This window comes from Mugil cephalus, chromosome 2 (assembly GCF_022458985.1).
Source record: "Mugil cephalus isolate CIBA_MC_2020 chromosome 2, CIBA_Mcephalus_1.1, whole genome shotgun sequence".
Classification (NCBI taxonomy): Eukaryota; Metazoa; Chordata; class Actinopteri; order Mugiliformes; family Mugilidae; genus Mugil; species Mugil cephalus.
In genome coordinates, this window is record NC_061771.1 from 14,400,444 (window position 1) to 14,408,560 (window position 8,117).

Consider the following 8,117-nt stretch of genomic DNA (forward strand, 5'->3'; position numbering starts at 1 on the left):
CTAAGCCCCGCCCACAATCAGCAGAGATCAAAGGCACATGGCCTTTGATCTCAGCATCACCTCACAGAGACCTTAAATAGGAACCAATTCATCAAAGAGTCATCCGATATTCATCAGAGATTCATCAGAGATTAATCCAAGATTTATCAGAAAGTCAGAAAGTCACGACGACATTCAATTAAATTGAAAGAGTTAGATTGTTAAATCGCTTGATCTTCGCTAAAAAAGCAACGCCATTCAGGCAACTTGAAACTTTCAAACCCATCAAGCTACACATCCAAGATTATGTATCGTAATACGACACCAACAACAGTTCCAATGGACAGAGGAAGCTATTCCCAGACAGAGGAGATCCCACAGATCACTGTGGACACAGTTTATCCACTGATCGAATCCTTTCTCAGCAGCATCACACCAGACCAGTGGGCATGTTTGAGATTAGGTAAACCAGATGATATTACCAGTTCTATGATGGCACAGCTGCTGTCAGACTTGATAGAGCTCATTTCCAGTTCCTTGCTGGACAAAATCAAAGAGAGGCGTCTTATTTCTGAGGAGGTTGTCTTGACCAGCGTGGGCGACACACTTCCTCAAACTTTTGCTCAAGTCCTGGACATTAAAGAAGAGGTCCGCTCTGAGAGCTCAGAGGTGTTGACCAGCTTAATTGCCCAAGACGTGACTGAGAGCGTCAACTCCATCCTCTCTACTGGCGAGGACACTGAAGAGCAGGAAGTTCAACGACACGTCACTCCCAAAAGAAGAATTAAACGTATGGTTCGTTACATCAGCAAGATGTTGGAAGAATTTATTGGGATGATGATACACAAACTCAGAAAAAATAAGAAAGAGAAGTACAGTGTGGTCGACCCACTAGAAGACGTTGACAAAAAGTCAGAAGATCTGGGGTCTACAAAAACTAAAAGTAGCACTCAGTCATTGTACACATACACCCAGGAGACAGCCTCCATAGGAGTCAAGGAGAGCTGTAAGACTAAAACACCAGAAACTGACACAGACAGAGAGGAGATCCAACGAAAAGCATTCCCAGACTTGTCTTCTCTCAAGGCTGAAGTTGATGAGAATGATGTCACTCAGCCTGGAGATGAAGAGGTCCAGACTCCTGAATCCAGGACATGCAAACTGTCCCTGAAGAGAATGGGGGGCATAATTCAAGGGTTCTTCGTGAAACCTTCATTCAGAAAGCCTCGTGCTGGAGTCACAGTGCCATCAACACAGTCACCAGACGTCCCACAGGTGAACTCTGTGAAGGTCATTGTGCCTGAGCAGCAGCTTCCAGATGTTGCTGCTGTGGTGCTGGTTGTACCTGAGCAGCAGTTTCAGGCAGGCTCTGCTGTAAGGGTGGTTGTACCTGAGCATGACTTACCAGATGACAAAACACCTCCAGAATGTGGGCACCAGGAACCCTCCTCTCTGGAGATTATAGTAGTGGAGGATGAAAGCGCTCAGTCTGAAGAAGAGACCAAGAGCTTTGCAGTAAGCCAGGCTTCAATTGTTTGCCCAGAGTCCAAGAAGAAGCTGTCTCTGAAATTCAAGATGAAGGGCTTTTGTGCTAGAAGGATTTTCAAGGTGCGACCTGCTGTAGTGAGATCGGCCTCAATGAAGTCATCAAAAGCTGCCTCTACAGATAGAGTTGGGTCTCAGCAGCAGGTCACTACTGTGGTGGTCACTGTTCCTGATGAGCAATTTTCAGAGGCCACGGCTGTGGTGCTCCTAGACCCTGCAGTCAAACCAGCCCAAGACTTTGAGCAGCTGGAAACCTCCTCTCTGGACGGAGTAGTTGAGGACAGCACTGCTCAGTCTGAGGTTGAAGAACTTGAGAGTCTGAAAGCCACCGATCCAAAGTCCAAGAAGAAATTGACTTGTAAAGGAACCATATGCAGAGGCTTGTGTGTGAAACCACCTGTCCAGCTTTCACCAGAGGCCACCACCGTGGAGATTCTTGTGCCTCAACACCAGTCACCAAAAGATAAACCAGAAGATGTGGAGCCGAGAAAAACTAAAAGTGGAATTCAATTGTTCGACACATATACCCAGGAGACAGCCTCCATAGGAGTCAAGGAGAGCTGTAAGACTAAAAGACCAGAAACTGACACAGACAGAGAGGAGATCGAAGGAGAAGCAGTCACAGACTTGTCTTCTCTCAAGGCTGAAGTAGATGAGGATGAAGCTGCTCAGCCTGGAGATGAAGAGGTCCAGACTCCGAAATCCAGGACATGCAAACTGTCCCTGAAGAGAATGGGGGGCATAATTCAAGGGTTCTTTGTGAAACCGTTATTCAGAAGGCCTCGTGCTGGAGTCACAGTGGCATCAACACAGTCACCAGACATCCCACAGGTGAACTCTGTGAAGGTCATTGTGCCTGAGCAGCAGCTTCCAGATGTTGCTGCTGTGGTGCTGGTTGTACCTGAGCAGCAGTTTCAGGTAGGCTCCGCTGTAAGGGTGGTTGTACCTGAGCATGACTTACCAGATGACAAAACACCTCCAGAATGTGGGCACCAGGAACCCTCCTCTCTGGAGATTATAGTAGTGGAGGATGAAAGCGCTCAGTCTGAAGAAGAGACCAAGAGCTTTGCAGTAAGCCAGGCTTCAATTGTTTGCCCAGAGTCCAAGAAGAAGCTGTCTCTGAAATTCAAGATGAAGGGCTTTTGTGCTAGAAGGATTTTCAAGGTGCGACCTGCTGTAGTGAGATCGGCCTCAATGAAGTCATCAAAAGCTGCCTCTACAGATAGAGTTGGGTCTCAGCAGCAGGTCACTACTGTGGTGGTCACTGTTCCTGATGAGCAATTTTCAGAGGCCACGGCTGTGGTGCTCCTAGACCCTGCAGTCAAACCAGCCCAAGGCTTTGAGCAGCTGGAAACCTCCTCTCTGGACGGAGTAGTTGAGGACAGCACTGCTCAGTCTGAGGTTGAAGAACTTGAGAGTCTGAAAGCCACAGATCCAAAGTCCAAGAAGAAATTGACTCGTAAAGGAACCATATGTAGAGGCTTGTGTGTGAAACCACCTGCCCAGCTTTCACCAGAGGCCACCACTGTGGAGATTCTTGTGCCTCAACACCAGTCACCGAAAGACAAATCAGCCCAAGACTTTGAGCAGCTGCAAACCTCCTCTCTGGACAGAGTAGTTGAGGACAGCATTGCTCACAATGTCCCACAGATCACTGTGGGCATGATTCGTCCACTGATCGAATCCTTTCTCAACAGCATTGCACCAGACCAGTGGTCATGTTTAAAATTAGGTAAACCAGACGATGTTACGAGTTCTATGCTGGCACAGCTGCTCTCAGACTTGATAGAGCTCATTTCCAAATTCATACTGGAAAAAATCAATCAGAGGCGTCTTATTTCTGAGGAGGTTGTCTTGATCAGCGTGGGTGACACACTTCCTCAAACTTTTGCTCAAGTCCTGGACATTAAAGAAGAGGTCCGCTCTGAGAGCTCAGAGGTGTTGACCAGCTTAATTGCCCAAGACGTGACTGAGAGCGTCAACTCCATCCTCTCTACTGGCGAGGACACTGAAGAGCAGGAAGTTCAACGACACGTCACTCCCAAAAGAAGAATTAAACGTATGGTTCGTTACATCAGCAAGATGTTGGAAGAATTTATTGGGATGATGACACACAAACCTCGAACAAATAAGAAAAAAAAGAAGTACAGTGTGGCCACACCTCCGGAAGACAAAGACGCCAACAGAAAGTCAGAAGATCTGGAGTCCACAAAAACTAAAAGTGGAATTCAATTGTTCGACACATATACCCAGGAGACAGCCTCCATAGGAGTCAAGGAAAGCTGTAAGAATAAAACACCAGAAACTGACACAGACAGAGAGGAGATCCAAGGAGAAGAAGTCACAGACTTGTCTTCTCTCAAGGCTGAAGTAGATGAGGATGAAGCTGCTCAGCCTGGAGAAGAAGAGGTCCAGACTCCGAAATCCAGGACATGCAAACTGTCCTTGAAGAGAGTGGGGGGCATAGTTCAAGGGTTCTTTGTGAAACCGTTATTCAGAAAGCCTCGTGCTGGAGTCACAGTGGCATCAACACAGTCACCAGACATCCCACAGGTGAACTCTGTGAAGGTCATTGTGCCTGAACAGCAGCTTCCAGATGTTGCTGCTGTGGTGCTGGTTGTACCTGAGCAGCAGTTTCAGGCAGGCTCCGCTGTAAGGGTGGTTGTACCTGAGCATCACCTACCAGACGACAAAACACCTCCAGAATGTGGGCACCAGGAACCCTCCTCTCTGGAGATTATAGTAGTGGAGGATGAAAATGCTCAATCTGAAGAAGAGACCAAGAGCTTTGCAGTGAGCCAGGCTTCAATTGTTTGCCCGGAGTCCAAGAAGAAGCTGTCTCTGAAATTCAAGATGAAGGGCTTTTGTGCTAGAAGGATTTTCAAGGTGCGACCTGCTGTAGTGAGATCGGCCTCAATGAAGTCATCAAAAGCTGCCTCTACAGATAGAGTTGGGTCTCAGCAGCAGGTCACTACTGTGGTAGTCACTGTTCCTGATGAGCAATTTTCAGAGGCCATGGCTGTGGTGCTCCTAGACCCTGTAGTCAAACCAGCCCAAGACTTTGAGCAGCTGGAAACCTCCTCTCTGGACAGAGAGGTTGAGGACAGCACTGCTCAGTCTGAGGTTGAAGAAGTTCAGGATCTGAAAGCCACAGGTCCAAAGTCCAAGAAGAAACCGACTCGTAAAGGAACCAAATGTAGACGCTTGTGTGTGAAACCACCTGCCCAGCTTTCACCAGAGGCCACCACTGTGGAGATTCTTGTGCCTCAACGCCAGTCACCGAAAGACAAACCAGCCCAAGACTTTGAGCAGCTGGAAACCTCCTCTCTGGACAGAGTAGCTGAGGACAGCACTGCTCTGGAGGAGACGCATGTTCCAGCCAAATGTCCAAGAAAGAGATGGTCTCTGAAAAGAGTGGGTACCGCATTTAGAGCCTTGTTTGTGAAACCACGTGCTGGAGAAGAATTAATGCAGTCACCAGACGTTACCCCTGCTCACCTCTCACAAGAAACCCCCACCATGGAAGTGACCAAACGTCACCAGTCACCGAAAGAAAAACCAGCCCAAGACTTAGAGCAGATGAAACCCTCCTCTCTACAGATTTCAACAGTTGAGGGCGACACAGTTCAGTCTGAGGGCGAAAAAGTCCAGGATGTGGACGAGACACCTACACCAGCTACAACTCCAAGAAAGAGATGGTCTCTGAAAAAACTGGGTCGTGCATTTAGAAGCTTGTTTGTGAGACCATGTGCTAGAGAGGCATCAACCACAGCAACATCACCAGATGTTACCCCTGCCCGCCTCTCACCAGAGACCCCCACCATGGAAGTCACTGAACGTCACCAATCACCGAAAGAGATACCAGCCCCAGACTTTAAGCAGAAGGAGCCCTCTTCTCTGGAGTTCACAGTATTTGAGGACGACACTGTTCAGTCTGAGCCAAAATTTAACAAGCCCTCAACAAACGAGCAAGAAAGGTGCAAAACGTATGTCAGCACTTTTGTTGAGTGCCTAGTTTTAAGGGCCTTTGCAAAAGCAAAAATACAATACGATTTCGACCAGTTTGAGGCCATCCGCTACAGACTATACAAGCAAATCTGGGCTGAATTCCAGCGTGAGAACATCAACATCCCCACGAAAAGGTTCATGAAGCTCGACAAGGCCGTTTGGGAAGACCTGCACAAAAAGTGGAAGTCTGCAGATGCTATTGTGTTTTTCATGGATCTGGAGCGACCACTAATTGACAAAGTGATCGTGGCTTCTTTCAAAGAACATCTAATGAAGCCTAAACACAAAACCAGCTGGAAGTTCTTCTGATCTTCAGTTCCCAGATCAGACACACGAGGAGACCTTCTGTTCTAGTGGTTTCTGCAAAACACAGACCAGTGGAGCAGGGGTCCCCTACATATAGGTAGTATTATTATTGTTGTTATCATTATTATTATTATTATTATTATTATTATCATTCTTATCATTATTATTATTACTACTACTACTACTACTATTACCATTATTTCCTCTTATTCTTTAACTTCGTTTTATTTCATTTAATCCTATTTTATCCAATTTTATGCCATTTAATTGTATTTCATTCTGTTTAATGTAATTGTATTCCATTTTATCCTATGTCATTAAAAAAAAACAAAGCATCAAAAAATAACATTTGAGTTCTCCAATGTCTCTTCTTTTTTTTTGTTCAAACTTTTTTTCTGCTAGAAAACACCGTTGTTTTCAAGGTTTACTTTCACGTAGCGTCTCAAGCCTATAACAGTGTCTTGAATTGACATGTGCAATAGATTTGCAATAGAAAATTTTGAATGATGACTTTTCCTCGCTCGAATACAGAGGGTCTGTTTGTATTAAGGGAACCACTGTGGAGGATAACATAGCAAATGCAACCTCTGCTTGTTTACCCCTGAAACACACAACTAAGGTTTGCATTACCTAGAGGTTAGCATTAGCATTAACATGTAACAAGATTCCCCTCAATAATGATTAACTTATTATACCTCTACTTTCTCCAAAAACTGAAAAGAGCTACATCCCACCCCTGACCATGTGCTCATTTTACCAGATCACCACCGATATCTTCATTGGCTGCATCACTGTGTGGTGCCAAAGGACACTGCACTGCTCAGTGAACACATTGCCAGTTCCCACCCCTTACATCCGCTTTTCCCTTCCCTCAGGGAAGAGGTACCGGAGCCTCCAACTCCACCAGACTGTTGAACAGCTTTGTCCACCAGACTACAACCCACCAATCACACAGAGACTCTGCCTCACCTGTCTTCTTAGCACAAAAAAGAAACAAGGACTCTAGCCTGACACTTCTCTGCACCTTACTGCACCTTATTAAACCTTATTGTACACATTACTGCACCTTTTTGCACCCTATTACACCAGGTTGCACACCTTATTGCCTAGACCGCTTTAATGTACGGGCTTACCTGGGCCTACCGAGTTCAGGGGCCTATCTATGAGCTGGCAAAGTCGCATTGTTTTGTTACTTGTCAGGTTTTCTGTCAATCACAAATACACACGTTGTGGCTGCTGACTTCTGTGCATCGGAGCGCATATACAAACACCAGAGAAGATTTTTCTCAAGAACATATTTCAACCGCAAAGTGACTCAGATCAAGCATGCAGCAAGAGAGAGTCAGTAACCAGGGCATTCTCTGCAAAGAAGACCAGACGAAAGCACTTCTAAAAGAACAAAGCTGGGCCCTTTGCTAGCCTCTGCAGGTTTTCAGTTGTTGTGGATGGCTAATTGTTTGATGAAGAATGTTGAAATGTTTAGATATCAGTCAGTTTTATCTTGTGGAACCCAGCCTTAAAGGCTATATTACTATCCATAGTGCTGAGTGTGTGTGCAAGTATATGTGTGGGTGTGTGTCTGTGTGTTTATGCATTCACAGGGCCCACCAAAGCCAGAAGAAGCTCATTTTGTTCGGATGGTGTTTTTCAAACGTTCACCCATCTTGGTTTTAAATAATCAGCATCTTATCTATCTTATGTATTGCTGTTATACAAAGTGCCCTTTGTGTTTCTGTAAGTTAATTATTAAAAGTATGCTGGTGTTTTCTGGCTAAAGAATCAAAACTCACAGTTGTATGTCGTGAAAGAAACTGGTGCATTTTGTGATGTAGATTGGTACGATGGAGTAGGGCCTACAAAACCTCTCAGCCCCAGGGCCTACCAGGTTAAGGCAGCCCTGGTCATATACTGTAGTCATTATTAGGTCACGAAATGGCTACTTGAAGTATCAATATGTCATACACTATGTAATTTCATTTTAAATTTGATAATGTGTCTCATTTCACGAGCATATTTCCTGGTAATTCTGTTGATTTTAGGCATTTTGTTGATTTTTATTTATTTTGTATTTTTGCAATTTGAGTCCACTAATTTAGCTTTGTATAACTGTCTTACATAAGAGTCTTGTTATCTAACAGTGCTATTTCCACTTTCACTGAAACCCTGACTATCATAAACCCTATAAAAAGTCAACACGTCTTTTTAAGAGCCATTAATTAACATAAAATATTCAGCAATATATAGACGAAGTCTGTATTAAGTTTGTTTTGTTTGTTTGT